Consider the following 9,467-nt stretch of genomic DNA (forward strand, 5'->3'; position numbering starts at 1 on the left):
ATTGTCAATTAGGATAAGTTGATTAATGCCGTCTTACACCTATCAAAATAAAATATCATTATTTGAGATAGTTTATGTCACTACAAAAAAACCAACATCTGCTTGTGAATTTTTTGCTGGCACAATATCTGCCAATGAATTTTCAAATTCAATGCTAGATAATTTAAATCTCTAGCAACGACTTTACAAATTGGTTGCTATAAAATTTAATATCTAAGACAGAATTTAGCAATTCAGTGCTAGAGAATTTGAACTCTAGCAGCAAATTTGAAAATTCACTACTAGAGAATTTCTAGCAACTAATCGGTAAATTTGTTGCTATAGAGTTTGAACTCTAGCAACTAATCTCCAAATTCATTGCCAGAAATGTTACACTCTTACAATGAATTTATAAATCACTACTAGAGATTGAACTCTAGTGAATTGGTAAACTCGTTGCTAGATATGTAGTGTTTTGTAGATTTTTTTGCTGCTTTTCCAACAAAAATTTTAAAGTAGAAAAGCTCGAAAAGTATAATTTTTATTTTTAGTTAAATTAATATTTCGCTATTTAATATAAACAGAATATGTAATGATAAAAAAAGAAAGAAATTATACAAACAAAAACATTGATAAAATATAAAAAAAGTAATTAATTAAATTATCATTACATATTAGTTTGGAATTAGGGCGTCTAATTCCTAACATATTTAGCTTTCCAAACTCAAACTAGTCGTTATTTGTCCGTTGGCAAAAATCAGATAGTTGATTGATCAATCACTGGTAAGTGACTGATTGATTCATCGATCATAACGTCTACTTTTCTATTAGACACTAACTTATTGATCGATGGATTGATTGATCAATATCTTATCGTTGATCCATGTTGAAGAGGAGATATGGAAGTGTCTTAAATGACTATCATAGTAAGAAATATCACAAATCCATAATTAATATGGTGGAGTCTTATAAGAGTCTTACATAAGATGGTCTCACAGAAGAGTCTCAGTTTAAAGGTGTTTTAGTTATGTTAGTCTTCTATTTATATTTAGTTATTTAATTATGCTAAGACGTATCATTAACTGTTTCACTTTGGGTGTAATTGGGACAATGGTAGCTTAATTTTAATTAGACTCTACTATTTTTCTCTATTATAAATAGGGTCTCATGTAATCAGATTACAATAAGTAAGTGAATTTTTTCTCTTTTCCATAAATTCAACATGGTATCAGAGCAGATAATGTGATCCTTTTCTGATCTTTCCTCTATTATAAGTAGGGGCTCATGTACTCAAATTACAATAAGTCAATGAAGTTTTTCTCTTTTCAATAAATTAAACATGGTTTCAAAACAGGTTCTATGAGTGGACTTGATCAACCCAAAGAGATAATGTGATCATTTTCTGATTTATCATCTCTAGTAGTTTACATCTGTATTCTTCTTTTTTTTTCTCTTTTTAGTTCCAATACCCGTTGATTTTTTGGCATTCACACATCCATACTGAGATTTTCATATTAAATATTATATATTGGCATGCTCTAATTTCTAAAAAAAAAAAATTTTTGGCAATCAAAGTTTTCTACAAAGAAAAATTGATATTTGAAGTAACAAAGGTCAGACAACAATAGAAAGCTCCAAATTTTGAGCCATCTTATGCCTTCAAGAACAAGACTTTATGGAGAGAATTACATATCCAAAGGAACATCTATAAGTCTATTTTCTTACATATTCAACCAATTCTCAATCTGAGTTTTCTAGAGGGAGATATCAATCTTGGAAGAGTCAATGATCATGGTAGCCTAAGAAGAAAGAGTGCTTAGTTTGGCCAAATTACAAATTCCCAATATATATCAGCTTTTTAATCTCAAAATATTTATATTTCATGAAGAAAATTTATCCTTGGATGAAATTTATTGAAGTCTAGTTTTAGAAGGAGAAACTTTTATGTCAATCTTATCTATATTTAAGGAGGTATTGGCATTGCCATCGGCAAGGGTCAAAAAACAAAATTAAGAGAATGAAGAGGTCATAAATGATTCAAGAATGAATATTTTCATGTCAAATTAGATATCAAATTAAAGATATTTGAATTTAGTTTCTAGATCAATAAAATTTTTGTGATTTTTCTAAAATTCTCTCCTTTTTTCCTATTTTCACTCCTATTATCTCTCCAGGTACTGGTGTGACATAAGTTTCATTTTCTCATAAAATCTAAGTTTTTTTGCCAAATTTTTTTTCTAATAAGAGACTTTTGGTCTAACTTAATCAATCCATGATGTTCTCATTCAAAATATTCAATATCTTTCATCAAAGTTGTTTTCAAGTTTTGTGTTTTTGTTACTTAGTTGTCTATTTTCTACATAGTTAACTCCAAAAAATTGTGATCACCCCAAAAAAGGTATACTTGGTCAAGTTTATTAAGTTCTACCATTATTGAGTTATTTAATTATGCTATGACTTATCTTTAAGTGTTAGAGTTTGGGTGTAATTGGGACAAAAATAGTTTTATTGTAATTGGACTCTACTACCTTCCTCTATTATAAATAGAGGTTCATATACTCTGATTATAATAAGTTAATGAAGTCAATGAAGTATTTATCTTTTCCATAAATTCAACACTATATTGACTGAATAAAGCAATATATGGGTTGAAATAGTCTTTGAGGGCTTGTTTTGATAAGTTTACTATTATTGTTACAAAACTTGGATTCAAGAGGTGTGAAAGTCATCAGTCAGTGTTTACCAGAATTTCCACTTATAGTGACCTTAGTGGCATTCAGCGGGTAAAGTAAGAACTTAATAAGAGGTTCCAAACCAAGGACCTCGTGCTTCTCAAGTACTTCCTTGAGATTGAAGTTCTTCTACCCAGACAAAGGAACCACGTACTTGATTTGTTGAAGGAGATTGAGATGCTTGGATACAAGCCAATGGACACACCTATAGAACCTAATGTTAAGTTGTGTACAGGAACTGGTAGTGACGTTGATATAGGTCGGTTTCAACAATTAGTTGGGAAGCTGATCTATCTCACATTCACAAGACCAAATATTTCTATTCGGTCAGTGTTATCAAACAATTTACGCATCAACCAGAATAAACACATTGGGAAGCATTGGAAAGACTCCTTCGATATCTGAAGAAAAGTCCAGCTCAAGGGCTACTATATAAATATCAAGGTCATATAGAAATTGAAGGCTTTGCTGATGTTGACTAGGCTGGTTACCCTGATGATAGAAAATCCTCCAATGATTACTGCACAACTGTTGGGGGCAATCTAGTCATTTGTAGAAGTAAAAAAAAAAGGCAGTGGGTAGATCGAATGCAAAAGATGAATATCGAGCTATGACACTTACAGTAAGTGAATTATTATGGTTAAAATCCTTCATGACTGAGCTTGGGTTCCAAATAACCAAGCCTATACAGCTTTACTGTGACAATTAGATAGCTATCCATATTGCAACCATTCCAATCTTTCATGAGAGAAACGAGCACATCTTGATAGACTTTCATGTCATACGAGCAAAACTTCAAGCTAGAATCATATCTATGCAGTATATCCCTTCAAAGAATCAAATGGCAGGCATCTTCATGAAGGCTATTGCATCAAAGTCACTAACAAATACTTGCTCATGCAGGGAATACTTGATATTTTCTCCCCAACTTGAGGGGGAATGTTGAAGTAGTTTGATTGTTATTCTAAGTAATTATGAGAGTGGGTGGCATAAGTTGTAGTTAGTAGTTTGTTTAAGTGTTCTTTTTTAATTCTTATGTATTAGGGCATCCATGCCTCACCTATATAAATAAGAAAGAGAGGATCTCATTTACTTGCTCTCTCTTAACCCCTAAAGTTTCTCTCCTCATCTTGTGCTCTCACCTCCTTCTCATCTTCTTTTCTTGTTTCTTCTTCATCTTCTCAAATCAATTTATCCATGGATTAACCCCTAAAACACAAAAAGTGTGTTAAAGTATTCTTCAATATAGTTTGGCATTGTGGATGACTGATTTATGGGTTTATATGTTCTTGTATAATGAAAAAAGGGGATAAGAGTTGTTGAATTTATGGAAAAAAGAAAAACTTCATTGACATCAATAACTTGTTGTAATCAGAGTACATGAACCTCTATTTATAATAGAAGAAGGTAGTAGAGTCCAATTACAATAAAACTACCCTTGTCCCAATTACACCCAAACTCTAACACTTAAAGATAGGTCATAACATAATTAAATAACTCAATATAGATAAAAGACAAACATAACTCAAACTAAAACTCTTCTTTGACATGACCATAAGATAAGATACTTTTGTGAGTCCTTCTTGATCTTCCGACTGATGTGATAAGGATGACAACTCATGGTAATCATTGTGGGTCCTACTTCTTATGGGCTTGGGCCTATCTTGTGGGCCTTCCTTGGTCGTGTGGCTCATCTTATAATAATTTTAGATACGTGGGTCTTCCTTGGTTGTGTGGGCTTAAGCTTATCTTCCAACACTCCCCCTCAAGCTGGGGGTGAGAGAACAACATGAACTCCCAGCTTGCTAAAAATGATGTATAAAATATTTTTGTATAAAATGGCACATCTTCCAATATGCCTTCATCTTCCAACATTCCCCCTCACGTTGTTGCATCCTTCCATGAGGCCCTGCAGGCATAATATAAGTGAGAGTAAAAATCACTCATAGTCGGTAAGCCATTGCTTCATACTCCAGTCCGAATGCTGGATGTAGGGCACACTCCATCTTCTATTGGTAGTGTGTCTATCGGCATTGCTCTGAAGTGTCTACCACCGCATCCCTCCATAGGACAACGACTCTCAAGTGGTAGGAGTCATAAAAGCCATTAAAGTGGGGAGGGGGGTGGTGGGGAGGTGGATAACATAGATGTAGTAATAAGTTCCTCCATCATGTTTCCCAATCGTGATATTTTTTGACAAGGCCTATCATGGTTTCCCAACCGTGATATTTTTTGGCAGGGTATCCTTTGTCATGGATTCCCAACCGTGATATTTTTTTTTTACAAGGCCCAAAATGGTTTCCCAATCGTGATATTTTTTGATAGGGTATCCTCCGTCATGGTTTCCCAATCGTGATATTTTTATACGGGGTAAAATAAATGATGATATGAGGCCACCTCTTCTTCAATAATAATGTCCCTAAAGAGACATAATAGCAGCAACTATATATAACAAGAGCATGTTCCAGCACAAAAAAACACAAACCAAATAATAAACTTTGTAAAAGAACCCATGAAATAATCCAATATAAAAATTTCTTCTTAGATGCATAAGTTTCATCTTTTGTGCTCCCCCTTTCTTGAATATTTTGGTCACATAAACATATTCACAACATATGAAATAAAATACCTTTTTCTTGTACTTCTTCTATTTCTCCCCCTCAAGCTGGGAGGTAATGGCAGTGATCCCAGCTTGAACAAAATATCATAGATGTATCAATAGGTCCAAATAACGGAGATGTATAAATAAGCCCTCAAACCAGGGAGAAGTGATATATTTTCCTGATATATCAACTCAAAAAGTGACACAAAAGAATGGGCTTAAATTCGGATTTTCAATGTAATAGAATACTAGCATGACCTTTGATTCTTCCAATGCGAATATTTCTTTAAATATAGATCAGATTAACATGAAATTTTCTCATTATGAAAATAGAATTGAATACATTTCATCCAATTATAACTTCTCTTCATAAAATATAATTATTAGAAGATAAATAATCTGATAGATTTTGGTCTCTGTCATCTGGCCAAACTAAGTACTGTTTCTTCTTTTTTCCAGAATGACCATCGACTCTTCCAAGAACAATATCTCCTTATAAATAAAATCATGCCGATAATTTGTTGAATAGGTAAGAAAATATACTTACGTATATTTCTTTTGATATATAATTCTCCATATAAAGTCTCTTTCTTGATAGCATAAAATACCTCGGAAGTTGAGGCTTTCTGCTGCCGCTCAAACCTCTTTTTCAATCTGACCTTTATAGATTCAAATATTGATTTATCTTTGTAAATAACTCAGATAAAAATTTGGTTGAATAGGTAAAAGAATATACTTAAAAATCTTTCTTTTTATATATATTGCTCTATATAAATTCTAGTTCTTTATAACAAAAAATACCTCAAAATCTGAAGATTGTTGCTGTTGCTCGAACCTTTTTGCAATCTGACCTTTGCTCATTCAAATATTGAAATATCTCTGTAGATAAATCCAATTGGAAAAAATCATTTTTCTTTGGAAAGTACACTCAAGTATCTTTCCATCAATATATAATTTTCAATATGAAAAACTCCATATATAGGTAAAAACCCAAAGAAAACTATGGGTATAGGGACTGAAATAACTACGAACCTAGACTTAGGGTTTAGGGTTTAGAGAAAAGGATCACATTACCTCCATGAGTTGACCAAGTCAACTCACAAAACCAGCTCTGATACCATGTTGAATTTATGGAAAAGAGAAAAACTTCATTAACATCAATAACTTGTTGTAATCAGAGTACATGAACCTCTATTTGTAATAGAGGAAGGTAGTAGAGTCCAATTACAATAAAACTACCTTGTCCCAATTACACCCAAACTCTAACACTTAAAGATAAGTCCTAACATAATTAAATAACTCAATACAGATAAAAGACAAACATAACTCAAACTAAAACTCTTCTTTGACGTGACCATAAGATAAGATATTTTTGTAAGTCCTTCTTGATCTTCCAACCGATGTGATAAGGATGCCAGCTCATGGTAATCATTGTGGGCCCTACTTCTTATGGACTTGGGCCCATCTTATAATAATAATCTTAGATATGTGGGCCTTCCTTGGTCGCATGGGTTTGAGCTTATCTTCCAACAAGAGTTGGCTAAAAAAAATTTGCAACACCCTTAAAAAAAGAATATAATATAGGGTAGAGGCATTTATTGATATGGCACACTCCATACGTGTGGTAGGGTAAGACAATAAGATGCATTGTCCATGCAAAGTATGTGCATATAAGTTTTTTAAGGATGTACGCCTAATAGAGGATCACCTATATGTGAACAGGATGTGGCCTAGCTATTCCCAATGGATCTTTCATGGTGAGCAAGTTGATACCTATAACGAAGCTCTTCAAAGTCAAAGTTCTACAACCTGGACAGATTGTCAAATCAGAAGTGAGGTTGTTATGCATGATGATATACACGTTCTCATCCTTGATATGCAATCTGAATAGATATTTATCAATGACTTTCAAGCAGAGTTCATTAGTCAGGCTAAAGACCCTGAAGTTGGACCAAGTGGGTTATATAAACTCACTCTCTTGTTCATGAATGCTAATAGACCATTATATCCGGGTTGTTAGAGTTTTTATACGCTTAAAATTTTCATCCATTTGCTCCATATTAAAACAACTTGCAATGTCAGTAATAAAGCAATGGATAATATATTTTTTGTGTTGAAAGAAGCCTTTCCTCTTGGGGAGTTATTGCCTAGCAACTATTACGACGCTAAAACTCTTTCATGTGAGTTGGGATTCCATTGCAAAAAGATACATGCATGTAAAAATGATTGTATATTATTTTTGAAGGAAAATGAATAGGCTGACAAGTGTCTGCAATGTCACAAGCCAAGGTATATACACTCATGCAACAAACACAAGAAAATCACATAGAAGGTCTTAGGTTAATTGGCTTTGACATTGAGACACAATTATTGGAGTTCCCACTAAATTTTGTGCCAAAAATCAAGCAAATAGGAAGATCAAGTGATCCCCTGATGAATTGAACTGCAAGAAGAACAATATTTTTTGGAGTTGAGTTGCTGGTTGAAGTTGAGGTTGAGACATAATTTAGATGTGATCATATTGAAAAAAAAACTTTGTGACAGTATGTTGGTCACACTTCTAAATATAAGTGGTAAAACAAAAGCTGCACTTGAGAAGAGAAGTTGATTCGGTTTATATGCCTCATGCATCATACACAATGTCTCAACAAGAAAAATGATCATGTTGTACATGACTCTATAGTTTAAGTTTCAAGATGGGGATGCTTCAAATGTATCACGTTGTGCTAGGGTAGATCCCCAAAATTTAGTGGGCTTAAAAAGTCTTGATTATCATATAATGACACAACATTTGCCTCCGGCAAGGTGACATGGTTATCTATCAAATATTATAACTACGCCAATCATTGAGCTGGGATTATTCTTCAGATCGTTGTATTACAACAGAGTTGATGTGTAAAAAAATAACAAGTAGACATTGTGGTGATCTTATGTAAGTTGGAAAACTATTTTCACCATCATTTTCTATATAAAGGTTTATCTATCCATTCATCTACCCAAACAAGCACTATTATGAGGTCTGGTAGAATATCGGTGGATGTACTTGATTATGAAATACTACTCATTCTGAAGGTTCAATTGTAGAATCTTATATTGATAACAAAGCTTTGACATTTTTCTCACTATACTTGGATGGTGTTGAAACGAAATTTAATAGGACATATAAGAATTATGATGGAAACACCAATCACCATTAGGACAAACTCTTTGTTTTTTGCACTTACCACAAGTGAACTAAGTGGGAAAGACAATTGATCCTTGACACGAAGTTGTACGACAAGATGCTATGGGTTTTACTAAACAATTGTGATAAGATCGAAAATACATCTTGTAAGTACTTGTTGAGTTAATATTGAAGATTTAGTCATTGAAGACTATTTTAAATCATTAAGTCTTTTTTATTATACAGTGAACATAAACAAGTTTAACAAATAAAGGCTACAACTTCCTAGACCAATGACACAAGGAAGAGTCTTTCATTTGGTTTAAACATCAGGTTAGTTATGGTGATCAACTATATGAACTCATGATCAATGAGTTTATTGAATATTTTTTATAACATCTAATTTATTACAAGTCAAAACTCTAGTAGCTACTGGCCAACTTGAAATGAATAATGATATCCATCCTCTTGGAATGGATATCATATCAACTAATAACTACTATCTGTATTGCCCACACAGAGCAACATGAGGCAAATCATAGGACTCTAAAGAGGTGTAGTTCTAAAGGGCTTCTACGAAGATAATGGCCTTGATTATTATGGGGTCCTCACTAATATAATAATATTATGGTATTTGGGCAATAATTCCATTTATGTACTCAAGTGCAAGTGGTTTGATATAAGAAATAGTACGCATGATATTAAGACATATGAGTGGTTTTCTAGTGTTAATATCTTGTAGACCTAGTGTATTAAGACATATGAGTGGTTTACCCTTTTGCATTAGTGTTTCAAATTGAACAAATGTATTACATGGAAGACCCAAAAAATGGTGGTTCGTGGTGCGTAGTTCAGAATTCGGTTGTCAAAATTGCGTTTCATGTGTTAGAGTAACAATTATATACACCTACTGAAATGACTGTTTACCAATAGGAATTTTCAAATACTAATCTCAATGTTGACCTAGTGGATGATGATGTTGGCCCATTGA

The sequence above is a fragment of the Aristolochia californica genome, unplaced genomic scaffold (genome assembly GCF_029961685.1).
Source record: "Aristolochia californica isolate CCGP_79_NKW_82.1479 unplaced genomic scaffold, dmAriCali1.0.hap1 SCAF_10, whole genome shotgun sequence".
Lineage (NCBI taxonomy): Eukaryota > Viridiplantae > Streptophyta > Magnoliopsida > Piperales > Aristolochiaceae > Aristolochia > Aristolochia californica.